General features: G+C 41.3%; 1 long non-coding RNA gene across 1 annotated transcript; it reads left to right on the top strand.

Moving 5' to 3' along the window:
* The first annotated feature begins 3568 nt into the window (after nucleotides 1-3568).
* LOC115203772 (uncharacterized) lies at nucleotides 3569-21554 on the top strand. Its single transcript, XR_003880249.1, has 3 exons — nucleotides 3569-3916; nucleotides 20550-20657; nucleotides 21120-21554. It is a non-coding gene; the product is annotated as an uncharacterized LOC115203772 (long non-coding RNA).
* The last annotated feature ends 224 nt before the right edge of the window (nucleotides 21555-21778 follow it).

Raw genomic sequence — 21778 nt, 5'->3', positions numbered from 1 at the left:
TTGTCGAAAATGGGTCTTCCAAATGGACAATGACCCCAAGCATGCTTCCAAAGTTGTGGCTAAATGGCTTAAGGACAACAAAAACAAGGTATTGGTGTGGCCATCACAAAGCCCTGACCTCAATCCTATAGAAAATGTCTGGGCAGAACTGAAAAAGTGTGTGCGAGCAAGGAGGCCTACAAACCTGATTCAGTTACACCAGCTCTGTCAGGAGGAATTGGCCAACAATCACCCAATTTATTGTGGTAAGTTTGTGGAAGGCTACTCGAGACGTTTGACCAAAGTTAAACAATTTATTGGCAATGCTACCAAATACTAATTGAGTGTATGTAAACTTCAGACCCACTGGGAATGTGATGAAATAAATAAAAGCTGAAATAAATCATTCTCTCTACTATTATTCTGACATTTCACATTCTTAATAAAGTGGTGATCCTAACTGACCTAAGACTAGGATTAAATGTCAGGAATTGTTAAAAACTGAGTTTAAATGTATTTGGCTAAGGTGTATGTAATCTTCCGACTTCAACTGTAGCTTAATAGAAAATGACTCAAGTAAAAGTGAAAGTCACCCAGTAAAATTCTACTTGAGTAAAAGTCTAAAAGTATTTGGTTTTAAATATACTTAAGTATCTAAAGTAAATGTAATTGCTAAAATATACTTAAGAGTCAAAAGTAAAAATAATATTAAAAAATCCTTATATTAATCAATCCAGACGGCACAATGTTCTTGTTTTTTTTAATTATGGATAGCCAGTGGCACACTCCAACACTCAGACATAATTTACAGTGGCAGTAGGTCATCCCTACTGCCAGATCAGAGGCAGTAGGGATGACCAGGGATGCTCTCTTGATTAATGTGTGAATTGAACCATTTTTTGTTCTGCTAAGCATCCAAAATGTAACAAGTACTTTTGGGTGTCAGGGAAAATATATGGAGTAAAAAGTACATTCTTTTATTTAAGAATGCACTGAAAAGTTGTCTAAAATATAAATAGTAAAGTAAAGTACAAATACCCCAAAAATTAGTACTTTAAATATTTTTATTAAGTACTTTACACCACTGGCCGGGGGGCTTTACTTGACTCATCGCGCTCTAGGGACTCCTTGTGGTGGGCCGGGCACCTGAAGGCTGACCTCGTCATCAGGTGAACTGTGTTTCCTCCACATATTGGTGCCACTGGCTTCTAGGTTAAGCGGCGGGTGTTAAGAAGCGCGCTTTGGCGGGTCATGTTTCGGAGGACGCATGACTCGACCTTTGCCTCCCGAGCCTGTTGGAGAGTTGCAGTGATGGGACAAGATCAAAATTGGGGGAAAAAGGGGGTAAATAAATAAAAATGTATAAATCTTGCCACCGATAGAATGTTATATATATGGCTGATACAATCTTCCTAGCTCTGCAGATTTTGCTGTGAGGAGGCAGAATCATTAGATCATTTATTTTGGTACTGTCCATATGTAGCTCGTTTTTGTTCACATGTCCAGGAACGGCTGAAGAATTGCAACATATACCTAGAACTAATGCTGAAGATAGCAATACTGGGTGATTTGAAAAGCCATAGTCAATCTATCAAAAATGTAATAATACTTTTAGCAAAATATTTATCTTTCATTTACAATCTGTAGAATCTATGAGAATAGAAAGGTTCAGTACTTTTGTCAAGCATCACAGCACAGTTTAAAAATATATGGCAAATAGAAATCCAATATGGATGGTGTTAAGAGATAGGTGGGAGTGGTTGAATGGAGCTAAAGGGTGGGACCAATAACAACAAGATAACAAATGTATCTGTATCTGTAAAATGTATGTCAGAACTTATCAGTGAAACAGTACAGTATATCAATGAAACAGCACAGTTAAAAATATATGGCAAATAGAAATCAAACTGGATGGACATCAGAAATAGATGGGAGAGGTTAAATAGATTGTGTCCATAAAATGTATATAGTATGTATCAGCTGGAAGTAAGAAGCCTAAGTGTTGTTGTTCATTAGTTTACTCCAATTAGGGGGAGGGGTGGTAGGGTTTGCGGGTTAAAATAACGATATTTTTGATGATAATAAAATATATATATTATTTAAGTGTGTAGAATGGCAGGACATTAGCTTTAAATCTGCAAAAATGTCTCTCCGCCCCATGGCACAATATATACAATTGCAGAGAACTTGCTTTAAAACTGCAACATTTTCTCTACGCCCCATAGCAAAATGAGTAGAATTGCAGGGAATAAACCTCAAGAGAGGGGCTACTAAAAGGTTTTGCAGTGAGGTGCCCCCCCCCACTAGTGGTCTGGGGGTGGGGCCAGCACCCCTGTGACAACCATTTTGGACCCCCTTGTGGGCTCCCTAAATGTGGAGTATGAAATCATTTTTACATAGCAAAAATGTGTTATCGTTCTTTTTTTACATCCGTTATTAGACAGTGGCAACGATAATGATTATGAACATGGTCTTTTGCCTGCTAATGCCTGCAATGCAGTGAAGAAAACGATATGACAACAATAACGTCTAAATGTAACTGGCCCCTCTAACAGTACAACTGGCCCCAGCTTGGCCCCCCCAGTTGAAATGGTCTAGAACCGCCACTGGCCCTCCCCCCCAAAAACAAATCTTGCTCCAGGCCCCCAAAAGGCTAGAACTGGCCCTGTGTGTGTCAGTGTGTGTGTGTGTGTGTGTGTTTTAAGCATTTCGTGCATGTATGTGCAGTGCACTTGTCTTTCTAGTTTGTGTGTCTGTGTTTCAAATGGCTTGATTTAACCAATCATAGAAAATACAAAACTCAAATATACATCTATTTAAACCACAAAGACAGGTGAAGTTTTCCAGTGCCTAGCAAAGAACGGCACTTTTTGGTAGATTAAAATTAAAGTATCTGTCAGCGGTAAAGGGTGTCACGCGCCAATGGTGGACTTTCGGGAACAGCACTCTTGTCTTTTGACATGTGTCTTTACACGTCACGTCAGTCGACTATTGACAACAATGACAGACATGTTTTTTTCAGGTGTGTCTTTCATGCATGACATCCGTCGTGCAACAAATGTAATCTTCAACAATTTTATAGATACATAATATTAGGCCTACTCCAATATAACAACGTAACGTTTTCATGCGCAAATGTGCTTTTTATGAACAAAAGTAAAATGGTAATTAAATACCCTATCAGGACATTGCAATTATATTATATTTCAATATAAAACAACAAGTTGTTAAAACTGTTTGGAGGTAACATTAAGCTAAATAATGTCCATCGTTTTCATAATGAAATATTATTCAATGCTTTTAAATTGATTCATAGAATTCCTGCTTCATATTCATTCTTGATTTTTAACCACAACTCAAGACATAAATGCGCAGAAATAACGTACTGCGTGTGAATTCAAACTCTTGCAAGTGATGCAACATGGAATATTATTGTGATATAATATGCCTCATCCATAAAAAGCCCCTCAAATTAAGTCAGAAAAGTAGGCTAAAAGACCTCACATGAATGCATTGTGCGAATTGTGATTTTTGTTACCGAGACACTTGTAGGCAGTCCAGTGGCAGGAGGGATTTGAAGGTAAAATATCAGGGGCGGAGCTTTCGGTGCTTGGTAGATCGATGCCTTCTGAACTTAAAGGCAAAGTAATAAACTTAACATAAATCGCCAGTTGCTACGTCAGAGAGCCGCTCGCCTACGTTATTTCTGGTAATTTTGGACAGAAAACGCTTCACGGGGTGCACAGGATTTGCTGAGAAGATGCTTATTTTCCCACGACTTGCCTCGTAACTGATATCTATGTGACTGATTTTGATAGATCAGACAAAAGTCACGTTATTGACCAAAATAGCACAGTTCTTTGGTTGTTTTTGGCAAGATGTGTAGCCTTTAGCCGATGCGTTGCAGCCTATGACGATGATGTGTTGTTACGGTATGGTAAGGTTCTATCCTCTTTATTAATCAACTCATGTTTTATGGAAAGTGCCGTCTGGATAAATAAATATATATTGCGCAATGTATATCCTCTTGTGATGTCTGAATCGAAAAAGATTTCAACAAGCTCTTTTGACCTATAAATATATCATGCTTTGTGCTAGTTGATAGATAATGCTTTGATAAGGTTATGCCCTGTACCATCCCAGCTGTGACTAATGCTGTGTTTGTAATTATGTTGGAGGAAGGAATTTACCGGTTGTGAAGTTGTAAATACCATTTGGATGCATTCACATGCTTTGAACTCTGTTGAGAAACGCTGATAAGCTGTATAAACTATAAATATAGCTATCATGTTTGTAAACAAATGATTGTGTTCAAAAACCAAATTAATAGATTACTTTTTATAAATAAAATGTTGTTGCAATTAACTGCTGAAAATGCTGTTATGGAGATAATTTCCTTAGTAGGGGATGTCAGATGTCAGCATGTGGGAGCTCAAATCAAATCAAATGTTATTGGTCACATACACATGGTTAGCAGATGTTAATGAAAGTGTAGCGAAATTCTTGTGCTTCTAGTTCTGACTGTGCAGTAATATCTAACAAGTAATCTAACAAATTGACAACAACTACCTTATACACACAAATGTAAAGGGATGAATAAGAATATGTACATATAAATATATGGATGAGCGATGGCCGTGCGGCATCGGCAAGGTGCAGTAGATGGTATAGAATACAGTATATACCTATCAGATGAGTAATGTAGGATATGTAAACATTATTAAAGTGGCGTTATTTAAAGTGACTAGTGATACCTTTATTAAGTCCATTTATTAAAGTGGCCAGAGATTTGAGTCTGAGTGTTGGCAGCAGCCTTTCTATGTTAGTGATGGCTGTTTAACAGTCTGATGGCCTTGAGATAGAAGCTGTTTTTCAGTCTCACGGTCCCAGCTTTGATGCACCGGTACTGACCTCACCTTCTGGATGATCGCAGGGGAACAGGCAGTGGCTCGGGTGGTTGTTGTCCTTGATGATCTTTTTGGCCTTCCTGTGACAATGGGTGCTGTAGGTGTCCTGGAGGGCAGGTAGTTTGCACCCGGTGATGCGTTGTGCAGACCACAATACCCTCTGGAGAGCCTTACGGTTGAGGGTGGTGCAGTTGCCATACCAGGCGGTGATACAGCCCGAAAGGATGCTCTCGATTGTGCATCTGTAAAAGTTTGTGAGTGTTTTAGGTGACAAGCCAAATTTCTTCAGCCTCCTGAAGTTGAAGAGGCGCTGTTATGCCTTCTTCGCCACGCTGTCTGTGTGGGTGGACCATTTCAGTTTGTCTGTGATATGTACGCCGAGGAACTTAAAACTTTCCACCTTCTCCACTACTGTCCCGTCGATGTGGATGGAAGGGTGCTCCCTCTGCTGTTTCCTGAAGTCCACGATCATCTCCTTTGTTTTGTTGATGTTGAGTGGGAGGTTATTTTCCTGACACCACACTCTGAGGGCCCTCACCTCTTCCCTGTAGGCCATCTCGTCATTGTTGATAAGAAAGCCTACCACTGTAGTGTCGTCTGCAAACTTGATGATTGAGTTGGATGCGTGCATGGCCACGCAGTCATGGGTGAACAGGGAGTACAGGAGAGGGCTGAAAATGCACCCTTGTGGGGCCCCAGTGTTGAGGATCAGTGGGGTGGAGATGTTGTTTCCTTCCTTCACCACCTGGGGGCGGCCCGTCAAAGTCCAGGACCCAGTTTCACAGGGCGGAGTCGAGACCCGGGGTCTCGAGCTTAATGACAAGTTTGGAGGGTACTATTATGGTGTTAAATGCTGAGCTGTAGTCAATGAACATCATTCTAACATAGATATTCCTCTTGTCCAGATGGGATAGGGCAGTGGCAGTGTGATGGCGATTGCATCGTCAGTGGACCTATTGGGGTGGTAAGCAATTGGAGTGGGTCTAGGGTATCAGGTAGGGTGGAGGTGATGTGATATTTGACTAGTCTCTCAAAGCACTTCATTATGACTGAAGTGAGTGCAATGGGGCGATAGTCATTTAGTTCAGTTACCGAAGCTTTCTTGGGAACAGGAACAATGGTGGCCATCTTGAAGCATGTGCGGACAGCAGACTGGGACAGGGATTGATTGAATATGTCCGTAAACACATCAGCCAGCTAGGGATGCCGTCTGGGCCGGCAAATGTTTTACTCACGTTGACCACAGAGAAGGAGAGCGGGCCGTGTCAGTGGTAGTGGGCCGTGTCAGTGGCACTGTATTGTCCTCAAAGTGAGCAAAGAAGTTGTTTAATTTGTCTGGGAGCAAGATATCGATGTCCGCGACGGGGCTGATTTTCTTTTTGTAATCTGTGATTGACTGTAGACCCTGCCACATACGTCTTGATTTTGAACCATTGAATTGCGACTATACTTTGTCTCTATACTGATGCTTTGCTTGTTTAATTGCCTTGCGAAGGGAATAGCTGCACTGTTTGTATTCGATCATGTTTCCAGTCGCCTTGCCATGATTAAAAGCGGTTGTTCGCGCTGGTTAGGAAAGGTTTTAATAGTCACAGTGGGTACGACATCGCTGATGCACTTGCTAATAAACTCGCTCACCGAGTCAGCGTATACATCAATGTTATTGTCTGAGGCTATCCGGAACATATCCCAGTCCACGTGATCGAAGCAATCTTGAAGCGTGGAATCTTATTGGTCGGACCAGCTTTGGATTGACCTGAGCACGGGCGTTTCCTGTTTTAATTCCTGTCTATAGGCTGGGAGCAACAAAATGGAGTCATGGTTAGATTTGCCGAAGGCAGGGTGGGGGAGGGCTTTGTATGCATCGCGGAAGTTAGAGTGACAATGATCAAGAATGCTACCAGCTCGTGTCGCGCATTCAATATGCTGATAGAATTTAGGAAGTATTGTTCTTAGGTTAGCTTTGTTAAAAATCCCCATCTTCAATAAATGCAGCCCCAGAATGTATGGTTTCCAGTTTACATAGAGTCCAGTGAAGTTCTTTCAGGGCCGACGAGAGATCTGCTTTGCGGGGGGAGGGGTATACACGGCTGTGACTATAATCGAATAGAATTTTCTTGGAAGATAATGCAGTCGGCATTTGATTGTAAGGAATTCTAGGTCAGGTGAACAAAAGGACTTGAGTTCCTGCTCAGGATGATAGATGAATTAGTTTCCCACTAGCAATTACCAGTTGGAGGGCCGTTCAAGTGGATTTTTCCCAGTCTTTTGTGGTAAATATACACTTGGTTACGAACACAGCGATATTCCCTATATATTACCTGTTGTGCTTTTTATATTCTACTGCCTATGATTAAATAAATACAGACAACATGATCAAAAAACAATGATAACTTTATTGTCCTTTGTTATTAATTATAGGGAATATTGTTTGTATTGGGCACTAGATACTTTGTATTAGGCTTAATAGGTTGAAATGGGTTTATGCCTCCATTTATTTTAGCCCATGCTAACTTCATATAACATTAGCAACCAATTAAAGGAATGAAACCAACATGAATATTTGTGTGGAACAGTGGTGCACACATAGAGATCCTATTAAATTACTAGAGGGACTATGTCATAAACCCTTAAAGTTCCAGAATGGGGTAAAAATGGCAGCCATATTGGTCAGGGAGAAATCCAAACCTGTCTAACAGGTCGTTATCAATAAAACGTCACAATAAGGTGCAGAATGTTCGATTTGCCTGCTAGGGGCCAAGGAGACCCCCATCACTGCTAAAACCATTGACAACTGCATGCCGTTTTCAAGGGATTGTTAAATAAATGTTATAACTATTTGGTTGTAATATCATCACATCTTGAAGAGCATAGTCAGAACTACAGATTTCAGATTATTCCATTCAAAACAATTGCGCACATTTAGCTCTATAAATCAGTTATACAGCAAGTATTATTTTCATGATCAAATGATTATGTAATTTCAGATAGGGTAGCCTCATGGTATCTCAATATTGGCCACCATTAATTGGATATTTGAGTGATATAAAATAAAAGTTAGCTATACCTGACAAGTATTAGTGCTTTAGGTTAAATTATACACTCTGCCTGTCAAGCAGTAGAAGAGCGCATTTGCCGATGTACTGTTAGCTGATAATGTTTACTTTGCAAGGCAAGCGACCGGTAAAAGCTTTGTAGCTACAGTTGGCTAAACATAGTGGTAAGTAGACTTAATGTACTTTTTTCTCAAACCAACATAGGCCTACCTAGTGAAGTTAGCTAACATTATCCTCTTTTCAACCTTGTTTTGAAGTGTTTAGTCACGATTTGCTGCTGACATGAAATACTACATTGATTGATGGACCACGTCAAATTGGCTAGCTAATAACAGATCACCTCAATATGGCTAGTTAACCAGAGAACTTTCAGGGGATAACTAGATCAGGGGTAGGCAACCCTGTACCTGGAGTGCTGCAGGTTGTGGAAGATTTTGTTCCAACTAGGCGCTACACCTGACCAACTGAGCCAATTGATCAATTCAGTGATTGCCTACATTCAAAACACCTGGTTACTTCGAAAACATGAAGAGCCTGCGGCACTGCAGGACCAGGGTTGCCTACCCCTGAACTGGATGGCTATATCCAAATATTGTTTGATTTCCTTGCCATCTGTATTGGTGATGACAGTAGTCTTTATGGCAACTTTACCAGGATGAGGACTTGCCGATGTCAAGCTCGTTCCAAATGCCTCATCAAGGATGAAGCAGGCTAAATACATGTTGTTTGCTAAATGGATAGGAGAAACACTCTAAATATCTGAAATTACATGATCAATTAATGTTTACTGATAATGAAAAGCATGCAGTTTCTTGCTGTACAACTCTGATGATAGAACACAACGTGGAATAATTGGAAATGTGTAGTTCTGACTATGCTCTTCAAAAGGTGATGATAATAAAACCAAATAGTTAACATTTATTTAACAATTCCTTGAAAAAGGCACGTAGTTGGTCAATGGTTTTAGCAGGGGGCTCCTTGGCCCCCAGCAGCCAAATCGAACGCTATGCACCGTATTGTGACATTTTATTGACAATGACCTATTGGAATGAATGGCAGTAGAGGCATAATCCTGATTTTATTTATGCAGGAAAATGAAAGTATGGCTTGTGATATATCAGAAATTGAGTAATAGAATATTGCCAACCTAAAATACCTAAAATATACAGCTTCTAAAATATACAGTACCAGTCAAAAGTTTGGACACACCTACTCATTCAAGGATTTTTCTTTATTTGTACTGTTTTCTACATTGTATAATAAAATGATGAAATTACACATATGGAATCATGTAGTAACCAAAAAAGTGCAAAACAAATCAAAATATATTTTAGATTTTAGATTCTTCAAAGTAGCCACCAGCTTCACCGGGAATCCTTTTCCAACAGTCTTGAAGGAGTTCCCACATATGCTGAGCACTTATTGGCTGCTTTTCCTTCACTCTGCGATCCAACTCATCCAAACCATCTCAATTGGGTTGAGGTTGGGTGATTGTGAAGGCTAGGTAATCTGATGTAGCACTCCATCACTCACATTCTTGGTCAAATAGCCCTTACACAGCCTGGAAGTGTGTTGGGTCATTGTCCTGTTGAAAACAAATTATAGTCCCACTAAGCGCAAACCAGATGCGATGGCTTATCACTGCAGAATGCTGTGGTAGCCATGCTGGTTAAGTGTTCCCTGAATTCTAAATAAATCACTGGCAGTGAAACTAGCAAACCACCCCCACACCATCACAGCTCCTCCTCAATGCTTCACAGTGGGAGCCACACATGCAGAGATAATCCGTTCACCTATTCTGCGTCTCACAAAGACACGGTGGTTGGAACCAAAAATCTCATGTTTGGATGCGTCAGACCAAAGGACAGATTTCCACCGGTCTAATGTCCATTGCTTGTGTTTCTTGGCCCAAGCAAGTCTCTCCTTCTTATTGGTGTCCTTTAGTAGTGGTTTCTTTGCAGCAATTTGACCATGAAGGCCTGATTCATGCAGTCTCCTCTGAACAGTTGATGTTGAGATGTGTCTGTTACTTCTGAGGTGCAGTTCTGAGGTGCAGTTACTTGCCGATTTCTGAGGCTGGTAACTCTAATGAACTTATCCTCTGCAGTAGAGGTAACTCTGGGTCTTAATTTCCTGTGGCGGTCCTCATGGGAGCCAGTTTCATCATGGCGCTTGATGGTTTTTTGCGACTGCACTTGAAGAAACTTTCAAAGTTCTTGACATTTTCCAGATTGACTGATCTTCTTGTCTTGAAGTAATGATGGACTGTCTTTTCTCTGATTATTTGAGCTTGTTCTTTCCATAATATTTACTTGGTATTATACTAAATAGGTTTATCTTCTGTATACCACCCCTACCTTGGCACAACACAACTGATTGTCTTAAACACATTAAGAAGGAAAGAGAATCCACAAATTAACTTTTAACAAGGCACACCTGTTAATTGAAATGCATTCCAGGTGACTACTTAATGAAGCTGGTTGAGAGAATACCAAGAGTGTGCAAAGCTGTTATCAAGGCAAAGGGTGGCAACTTTGAAGTGTCTCAAATATAAAATATAATTTGCCTACTGCAGATGTGGCCAGGGCAATAAATTGCAATGTCCGTACTGTGAGACGCCTAAGACAGCGCTACAGGGAGACAGGACGGACAGCTGATCGTCCTCACAGTGGCAGACCAGTGCTCAGACTGTCCACAATAGTCTGAGAGAGGCTGGCCTGAGGGTTTGTAGGCCTGTTGTAAGGCAGGTCCTAACCAGACATCACCGGCAACAACATCGCCTATGGGCACAAACCCATCATCGCTGGACCAGACAGGACTGGCAAAAAGTGCTCTTCACTGACGAATCGCGGTTTTGTCTCACCAGGGGTGATGGTCGGATTTTAATTTATCGTCAAAGGAATAAGCGTTACACCGAGGCCTGTACTTTGGAGCGGGATCAATTTGGAGGTGGATGGTCCTTCATGGTCTGGGTCGGTGTGTCACAACATCATCAGACTGCGCTTGTTGTCATTGCAGGCAATCTCAACGCTGTGCGTTACAGGGAAGACATCCTCGTCCCTCATGTGGTACCCTTCCTGCAGGCTCATCCTGACATGACCCTCCAGCATGACAATGCCACCAGCTACACTGCTCGTTCTGTGCGTGATTTCGAGACAGGAATGTCAGTGTTCTGCCATGGCCAGCGAAGAGCCCGGATCTTGGCACATCTGGGACCTGTTTGATCTGAGGGTGAGGGCCATTCCCCCCAGAAATGTACGGGAACTTGCAGGTGCCTTGGAGGAAGAGTGGGGTAACATCTCACAGAAAGAACTGGCAAATCTGGTGCAGTCCATGAGGAGGAGATGCACTGCAGTACTTAATGCAGCTGGTGGCCACACCAGATACTGACTGTTACTTTTGATGTTGACCACCTCTTTGTTCAGGGACACATTATTCAATTTCTGTTACTCACATGTCTGTGGAACTTGTTCAGTTTGTCTCAGTTGTTGAATCTTGTTATGTTCATACAAATATTTATTATTTTGCCCTAACCCTACCACCCCTCCCTTAACCTCTTTGGTATAGGGGGCAGTATTGAGAATTTTGGAAAAAATATGTTCCCATTTTTAACTGCCTCCTACACCAACTCAGAAGCTAGAATATGCATATTATTGTTCAGGTTTGGATAGAAAACACTCTGAATTTTCTAAAACTGTTTGAATGGTGTCTGTGAGTATAACAGAACTCCTATGGCAGGCAAAAACCTGACAAGGCTTCAAGCAGGAAGTACCCTGTCTGACAAGGAGTCGTGCGTCTTACCTCTTTTTATTGAAAAGTAAGGATCTTAGCTGTAACGTGACAATTCCCAGGGCTCCAATAGGCTCTCAGAGCCCGCGAAATAACTGAAGGTTTACGAGGGAACCTCAGGTTGAAATATATTATCGCCTTTTGTAAGTGGATGCTCGGAGGACCTTTCAATGATGCGCGTGCATGAGTCGCTTCTGAGGAGAAATTTTATTCGGCTGTTTAGGCTCAATGCATACTCCCGGTCGGAATATTAACACTTCTCTATGACATAAATGGCATAAAAATTGGTTTTAAACAGCGGTTGACATGCTTCGAAGTACGGTAATGGAATATTTAGACATTTTTGACACGCCAATGCGCCATGCGCGACACCGCGAAGAAGCATTCTAGAACTCACGAACAAAACGTCGCTGTTGGAACATAACGATGGATTATTTGGGACCAAACCAACATTTGTTATTGAAGTAGAAGTCCTGGCAGTGTATTCTGATGAAGAACAAGCAAGGTAAGAACATTTTTCTTATAGGAAATGTGATTTTGGTGGAGGCTGAACTGGGTGGGTATCTAAATAGCTAGCCCTGTAATGCCGGGCTATGTACTTAGATTATTGCAAAATGTGCTTCATCCGAAAAGCTATTTTAAAATCGGACATATCGAGTGCATAGAGGGGTAATGTATCTATAATTCTTAAAATAATTGTTATGCTTTTTGTGAACGTTTATCGTGAGTAATTTAGTAAAATCACCGGAAGTGTTCGGTGGGAATGCTAGTTCTGAACGTCACATGCTAATGTAAAAAGCTGGTTTTTGATATAAATATGAACTTGATTGAACAGACATGCATGTATTGTATAACACAATGTCCTAGGTGTGTCATCTGATGAAGATCATCAAAGGTTAGTGCTGCATTTAGATATGGTTTGGGTTTATGTGACATGATATGCTAGCTTGAAAAATGGCTGTGTGATTATTTCTGGCTGGGTACTCTGCTGACATAATCTAATGTTTTGCTTTTGTTGTAAAGCCTTTTTGAAATCGGACAGTGGGGTTAGATTAACGAGATTCTTGTCTTTAAATAGCTGTGAAATAGTCATATGTTTGAGAAATTGAAGTTATAGCATTTCTAACGATTCAAAAATCGCGCCACTGGATTGAAGTGGCTGTTACGTAGGTGGGACGAAATCGTCCCACATAGCCCAGAGAGGTTAATTGGAGTAAACTAATGGACAACAACACTTAGGCTTCTACTTCCAGCTTATTCAAACTATATACATTTTATGGACACAATATATTTTACAATAGTTATCTTCTGTTTGTTTTCAATCCCGTCATTCAGCTACCCTCAATCCCTCCCATCTATGTCTGAAGAACATCGTGTTACATTTCTATTTGCCATATATTTTTAACTTTGCTGTTTCACAAAAGGTCTGAACATATACATTTTATGGCCACAGTATATTTGACTTGAGCTATCTTGTTGTTTTTAGTCCCACCCTTCAGCTCCACTCAACCCCACACCATCCATTTTTTTATTTCTATTTCCCATATATTTATTTTTTATATTATTGATCGATTGACTTGACCCAAATTTAATGAACGGTATAGAATTGCCTTTCCCTTCCCCTTTAAGAGCTTGAGACTGTCACGGAGGAGGTGTCAAGCATAGAGACAAAATTTCAGCCAATTAAAAAACCCTGACCCCCTTGCGAGCGCCAGTCGGAGAAAGGGAGGGCACAAGTCCAGAGCAATGTGCGCAGTTTCCAAGGAAACTGCATGTCTTGACCTCTTCATATCCCTCCACATCCCATCCACCCTCAGCCAATGGATTCGTTTCCATGGAGATGTCTCTAGCTGGGTATGGAAACATTTAGCTGCCGAAACTCAATTGGAAAGGTACATGGGCAAATTATAAATCAATATCAAATAAAATAAAATTGTATTTGTCACATGCTCTGAAAACAACAGTGCTTACTTACTAGCCCTTAACCAACAATGCAGTTTTAAGAAAAAGACGTGATAAGTAAAAGAAATGGATAAGTAAGAAATAAAAGTAACAAATAATTTAAGAGCAGCAGTAAAATAACAATAGCGAGGCTATATACAGGGGGTACCGGTTCAGGGGCACCGGTTAGTTGAGGTAATGGAGGTAATATGTACAGCTAGGTAGAGTTAAAGTGACTATGCATAGATAATAATCAGAGAATAGCAGCAGTGTAAAAGAGGGGGGTGGGGGAAATACAAATAGTCTGGGTAGCCATTTGATTAGCTGTTCATGAGTCTTATGGCTTGCGGTAGAAGCTGTTGAGAAGCCTTTTGGACCTAGACTTTGCATTCCGGTACCGCTTGCCGTGCTGTAGCAGAGAGAACAGTCATGACTAGAGTGGCTGGACTTAGGGTTAGTTAGTTAGGGTTAGGGACAGTTTTTATGGCCTTTCTCTGATCACCTGGTATAGAGGTCTTGGATGGCAGGAAGCTTGGCCCCAGTGATGTACTGGGTCGTTACGCACAACCCTCTGTAGTGCCTTGCGGTCAGAGGCCGAGCAGTTGCCATACCAGGCAGTGATGCAACCAGTCAGGATGCTGTCGATGGTGCAGCTGTAGAACTTTTTGAGGGCCCATGCCAAATCTTTTCAGTCTCCTGAGGGGGAATAGGTTTTGTTGTGCCCTCCTCACGACTGTATTGGCGTGCTTGGACCGTGATAGTTTGTTGGTGATGTGGACACCAACGAACTTGAAGCTCTCAACCTGCTCCACTACAGGCCCTTTCAAAGCACTTTATGGCTGCAGGTGTGAGTGCTACTGGTCGGTAGTCATTTAGGCAGGTTACCTTAGTCCCTTTGCCCAAGAACACTATGTTGGTTTGCTTGAAACATGTTGGTATTACAGATTCAGACAGGGAGAGGTTGAAAATATCAGTCAAGTCACTTGTCAGTTGGTCAGCGCATGCATGGAGTACACGTCCTGGTAATCTGTCTGGCCCTGCGGCCTTGTAAATGTTGACCTGTTTAAAGGTCTTACTTACATCGGCTACGGAGAGTGGGATCACACAGTCGTCCGGAACAGCTGATGCTCTCATGCATGTTTCAGTGTTACTTGCCTCGAAGTGAGCATAGAAGCAATTTAGGTCATCTGTTAAGCTCGTGTCACTGGGCAGCACGCGGCTCTGCTTCCCTTTGTAGTCTGTAATAGTTTTCAAGCCCTGTCACATCCGATGAGTGTCGGAGCTGGTGTAGTACGATTCGATCTTATTCCTGTATTGACGCTTTGCCTGTTTGATGGTTCGTCAGAGGGCATAGCGGGATTTCTTATAAGCATCCGGGTTAGAGTCCCCCTCCTTGAAAGCGACAGCTCTACCCTTTAGCTCAGTGCGGATGTTGCCTGTAATCCATGGCTTCTGTTTGGGGTATGTACGTATGGTCACTGTGTGGACGACGTCATCGATGCACTTATTGATGAAGCCAGTGACTGATGTGGTGTACTCATCAATGCCCTCGGAAGAATCCCAGAACATATTCCAGTCTATGCTAGCAAAACTGTCCTGTAGCTTAGCATTATCTGACCACTTATTGACCAAGTCACTGGTGCTTCCTGGTTTAGTTTTTTCTTGTAAGCAGGAATATGGTCAGATTTGCCAAATGGAGGGCGAGGGAGAGCTTGTATGCATCTCTGTGTGTGGAGTAAAGGTGGTCTAGAGATTTTTTCCCTCTGGTTGCACATTTAACATGCTGGTAGAAATTAGGTAAAACGGATTTAAGTTTCCCAACATTAAAATCCCTAGAAACTAGGAGCGCCACCTCTGGATGAGTGTTTTCCTGTTTGCTTATGGCCGTATATAGTTCATTGAGTGCGGTCTTAGTGCCAGCATCAGTTTGTGGTGGTAAATAGATATCTATGAAGAATATAGATGAAAACTCTCTGGGTAAATAGTGTGGTCTACAGCTTATCATGAGATACTCTACCTCAGGTGAGCAAAACCTCAAGACTTCCTTAGATATTGTGCACCAGCTGTTGTTTGCAAATATGCAGTTGAAGTCTGAAGTTTACATACACCTTAGCCAAATACATTTAAACTCTGTTTTTCACAATTCCTGACATTTAATCCATGTACAAATTCCCTGTCTTAGGTCAGTTAGGATCACCACTTTATTTTAAGAATGTGAAATGTCAGAATAATAGCAGAGAGAGTAATTTATTTCAGCTTTTATTTCTTTCATCACATTCCCAGTAGGTCAGAAGTTTACATACACTCAATTAGTATTTGGAGTGCATTGCCTTTAAATTGTTTAACTTGGGTCAAACGTTTCGGGTAGCCTTCCACAACCTTCTCACAATAAGTTGGGTGAATCTTGGCCCATTCCTCCTGACAAAGCTGGTGTAACTGAGTCAGGTTTATAGACCTCCTTGCTCGCACACACTTTTTCAGTTCTGCCAACAAATTTTCTATAAGAATGAGGTCAGTGCTTTGTGATGGCCACTCCAATACCTTGACTTTGTTGCCCTTAAGCCATTTTGCCACAACTTTGGAAGCATGCTTGGGGTCAATGTCCATTTGGAAGATCCATTTGTGACCAAGCTTTAACTTCCTGACTGATGTCATGAGATGTTGCTTCAATATATCCACATAATTTTCCTACCTCATGATGCCATCTATTTTATGAAGTGCACCAGTCCCTCCTGCAGCAAAGCACCCCCATAACATGATGCTGCCGCCCCCGTGCTTCACGGTTGGGATGGTGTTTTTTTGCTTGCATGCCTCCCCCTTTTTCCTCCAAACATAATGATGGTCATTATGGCCAAACAGTTCTATTTTTGTTTCATCAGACCAGAGGACATTTCTCCAAAAAGTACAGTCTTTATCCCCATGTGCAGTTGCAAACTGTAGTCTGGCTTTTTTTATGGCAGTTTTGGAGCAGTGCCTTCTTCCTTGCTGAGCAGCCTTTTAGGTTATGTCGATTTAGGACTCGTTTTACTGTGGATATAGATACTTTTGTACCTGTTTCCTCCAGCAACTTCACAAGGTCCTTTGGTGTTGTTCTGGGATTGATTTGCACTTTTCGCATCAAAGTACGTTCATCTCTAGGAGACAGAACGCGTCTCCTTCCTGAGTGGTATGACAGCTGCGTGGTCCCATGGTGTTTATACTTTCGTACTATTGTTTGTACAGTTGAACATGGTACCTTCAGGCGTTTGGAAATTGCTCTCAAGGATGAACCAGACTTGTGGAGGTGTACAATTTTTTGGCTGATTTCTTTTGATTTTCCCATGATGCCTTGAAATACATCCACAGGTACATCTCCAATTGACTCAAATTATGTCAATTAGCCAATCAGAAGCTTCTGAAGCCATGACATTATTTTCTGGAATTTTCCAAGCTGTTTAAAGGCACAGTCAACTTAGTGTATGTAAACTTCTGACCCACTGGAATTGTGATACAGTGAAATAATCTGTCTGTAAACAATTGTTGGAAAAATTACTTGTGTCATGCACAAAGTAGATGTCCTAACCGACTTGCCAAAACTATAGTTTGTTAACAAGAAATTTGTGGAGTGGTTGAAAAACGAGTTTTAATGACTCCAACCTAAGTGTTTGTAAACCTCCGACTTCAACTGTACATAGATGCCACCCCTTGTTTTACCAGAGGCTACTGTTCTATCCTGCCAATACAGTGTATGTTATTCATGTCGTCGTTCATCCAAGACTCGGTGAAACATAAGATATTACCGTCCCGTTGGTAGGATATACATGCTTGTTGTTAGTCTGTTTTATTTTCGAATGATTGTATGTTGGCTAATAGTACCGATGGTAAATGCAAATTACTCACTCACCACCTGTGATGGCAGACACATTATGTGCAAAATAAGTTACAAATAACCCCAAAAAACACACAGAATAGCACAATTGGTTAGGAGACTGTAAAACATGTTTGCAATTCCTTTTCCTAAATGAGTATGCATTTTTTTGTGACAATTCTAATTGAAATGCAAAAAAAATATTGCATTATCATTTTCATGATTGAGTATGCATAATATCTAACAATTTGAAAAAGAAATATCAAATTGTGTTTTGATATTTCATTTCCATGGTGCTATCCAGTACAACACTGACGCATCACTAAATGCTTAAATGACAAATCATTTATTATGTTTGCCATTTCATTTGCTTGTTGTGATAGCATGAATTGTGACAAATATAAAATAATTCTCAATTTGCAATTCACCATTTTTTTTACATACTCTGTGTGGTTTAAGACTGTCAAAATTGTAATGGTCAATCAAATTCCATAAATCAATTGCAATGCTTCATTTTGCTATTTAGTTTCCTATATTTCGTTATCGTTTTTGACTTGGGTGTCAATCAAACACTGTGGGCGGGGTTCCGGTAATCTGAGGCAGAAGACTTTGCCTGTGCTTGCTGTCAACAGTCGCTTTCGGTTGTAGCTGTATTGATATGGCATGTGTTTAGGCTATCCCGGCAACAGCCAGTGAGAAACCCCACAGAAGAAGAACATCCAGTGTGTGCGAGGAGTTTGTGAGTGGGGACTATAAAGCCTAGCTAATATGGCTAATTGTCTATTTTATGTAGCTAGCTACCAGTAGGTAACATAGCTTGCTAGTAGCTTTAGAAAGCTTTTGGCAGCTTTCTGCCGTCTCCCTAGAGTTCTCAACCATTAGATTCGCCAACGACTGCCTCATGTTAACTACAATCCCAACGCTGTGTTTTAATGTTTAGAAACTTCAGTAATCATATCTTGTGATACAGCTTTCAAAACATATGGCCCTTATCTTTCACCAGCGAGAACGAATCCTTCAAATAAAAAAGACACACTTACTGTAGCAGTTTTGCCCAAATCAATACAGGTACGCTTACTCACAGGTGTTTGAAGCATTCTAGATAGCTAATTAGCACAGGTGGTCACCTCTTGAGCTGTAACATGGAGATAGGGCCATGTGGGAACCCTAACCCTATCAAGATGTGTATCAATTTAACCTTTTTATTTTATTTTAGGCCTGATATGAAAGATTAGGTCCTCACGCTTCCAAAACTATACCACAATCGATGCATGTAATGTTCAGACCATGTTTCGTTGATCTTAACAAAACTCCCCCCTACAGAAGCACCTATGTCCAATGTGTAATGTAATGGAACTGAGAGTCATGATCAAAGGCTAGCTTGCTAGTACCTAATTGGCTATGAAGAGGCGTTACTGGCTAGCCCACTGGCTAGCATAGCTAGCTAGTTACCTTCACAACAAGACATTGAGGAAGTAGGTATCCCATATTAGGTACTATTACTTGGATAGATCAGAGGCAGAGGTTGCAAGCATAGAGGTAGATACCAGCAGCATACCACCCTGCATCTCACTGCAGGCTTGCTTCTGAAGCTAAGCAGGGTTGGTCCTGATTGGTCCTGGTCGGTCCCTGGACATTGCCCTGTGTAGGGTGCCGTCTTTCGGATGGGACGTTAAACGGGTGTCCTGACTCTGTGGTCACTAAATATCCCATGGAACTTATCGTAACAGTAGGGGTGTTAACCCCGGTGTCCTGGCTAAAATCTCAATCTGGCCCTCATACCATCAAGGTCACCTAATCATCCTCAGTTTACAATTGGCTCATTCATCCCCTCTCCTCTCCCCTGTAACTATTCCCCAGGTTGTTGCTGTAAATGAGAATGTGTTCTCAGTCAGCTTACCTGGTAAAAAAACGTTTTAAAACCGTTTGCAAGTCATTACAAGTCATTATTTGGCAGTGATTGTGCAACCCAAAGACACATTGTGTCACTCTGTTAACAGACCATGTGTGGAGCCCCCTTTCTCCTCATAGGCAGTACTCAATGAGTTGGACTTTTGTCCTGATTGTCCTCCCTTTTACCAAAGTGTGCACTTTCAAACTTCCATGATGAGGAGTTTGCAAGTGCACACCATAAGACAAGGGTGGAGAATTGGGATGTAACCCTCATGCACTCTCTCAACCACCTATACGCCTATTCCTGTAGCTGAGGGTTACAGCGATATTACAATGAGGGGATTCGATTAAGCTGGCCTGGGTGGGCAGAGATTGCACCAGGTGAAAGTGATTATTTTGAAAATCGGCTGCCTCCCAGGTGTGAGCCGGGTGCCCTGGCGAAGTCGGCTCAAAACAAAGTGACGTTTGTCAAGAATGTGGAGTAATGATTTAGGATTCAGAGTGTTGTTTGCTCTTGGTAAAAAAAACTCATATTTACCTTATTTGCCTTCCCAAGTAAAACTAGTAAAATTCTATCATATACTTTATGGAAAGTACATTTTGCATGTTTCTGAACAATGAACCATGATGTCTTGTTGACGATATGACTTAGCGGCGCAGATTACTGTTCGTGTTGAGCAGGGCGCTCCTCCCTCACCGCTTTCGGCCATTCATGTCACGAGCCATAGCCCGGTGCACCCCGTTCCAGTTGAATTAAACTCCCTCAATATGACTCTACTCTATGACATGGAAGTGTACACAGTATGATAAAAATATAATTCTATTCCTATTGTAGTCCCATGATCCTCCCCAACTGAGTTATTGTCTGTTACATTTTGTTTATTGTAAGTCAAGCTTTCGTTTGCATGCCAGTAAACGTCAACGTTACAGTATTTAATTATTATATCGCAGGGGACAGTAACAGAGACTTTGTAAGGGGCAGATAATCTATGATAGAAATTGATTATGAGTTCCTGTTGTCTGATTTGAAGGCTACAAAAGGTATTTTTGGAAGAAAAGCCTTTTCTATATTAGCTCATTTTCCCCAGACCTGACAGTGTGCCTTTCAATTAATCTATTTTGTGTTCGAACCCTCAGGAAACTGATGACATTTCTGTGTACGGGCAACCCCAACAGCTCCTCCAGCAGAAGCTGCTTCCTCCTGTCTTCCAGATGCTGTTGACCAAGTTGTCCACCATCTGACAGGTAAGGATGTTCTCCCATAGGAAGCAAGGCCTGAAGGGGTACCAACATGGCTGAAAGATGTATTGATACCCTGATCCCCCCCCCCCCCCCCTTCCAGTGGTCTGCACTGGCTACTCCCCTTCATAGAATGGACTAAAGAGCAATGGAATTGTACATTTGGTTAATCTAGTTCAGTGTTCCTATTTCTTGCCTCATGGACAACAGTGTGGACATTGGCATCCCTATCTGTGCTGCAACACCTAATTGAACTACTCAATAAGACCACACTTGGGTAAATGGAGTGAATGAGTGATTGGTTACGACAACATGCGCTAAACCAGAGCATATAGTTAATGTGAACAATAAAAAACAGAAGTGAATTGAATTGTGACTAGTTTACTTATGAGTTGTACATTGATCATCTGTATTTTAGATTTCCATCCATGCTGTCCATTTTGCATAATTTGTGCTCCTTTTTCACAGGCGGTTCTGGCTGATGACCTGTCTCCATAGCTGATAGAAACCGAAAAGGAATATCATCCAATGATACTGCTAATATTAATAACTGTACTGATGAGGAACAGGAGGGCAGGCTTATCCATTGTCCCTGAACTGCTCAGTCAAAATTATAGTGCCACTTTGTTACCGCTAGTCACATGTTCAAGAAGATGTTCTGCAAAAATAATAAAAATACAGATATGTTCTTGCTCTTCAATGAGGTTCTGACACTCATATGTTGGAATCCATTATAAAGGAAACCTACAGTAGTTGAACACTTTGTGTAGATAGTAACCTGTTTATTGAGCGCCAGTGATTTTAAGAACAAGAATAACTGTTACCTGTAGGACAATGTCTCTATCACAGGTCACCAAGGGTACAATAAGGCATATCCTTAATAAAATATATTTTCATGGCTAATTGTGCATGCCTCTCATTTTCCACTTAATATGCAATATAGTTATACCTATGGCTTGCATAACCAACTCAGTGCCCTTGTTGTTAGTGTCCTACCTAAGAGTTGAAGGTGGGACAGTTCGATCACTGGTTGGCACTCAAGATAGATTGAGATAGATTGGGGGTAAGGCCCTGCGATAGACTAGCGTCCTATCCAGGGGGTGTACTTGTACATCAAGCTGCCTCAC

The sequence above is a fragment of the Salmo trutta genome, chromosome 12 (assembly GCF_901001165.1).
Source record: "Salmo trutta chromosome 12, fSalTru1.1, whole genome shotgun sequence".
NCBI classification, from domain to species: domain Eukaryota; kingdom Metazoa; phylum Chordata; class Actinopteri; order Salmoniformes; family Salmonidae; genus Salmo; species Salmo trutta.
The sequence above is the reverse complement of the archived record's forward strand: the minus strand, read 5'-3'. Positions and strand labels throughout refer to the sequence as shown.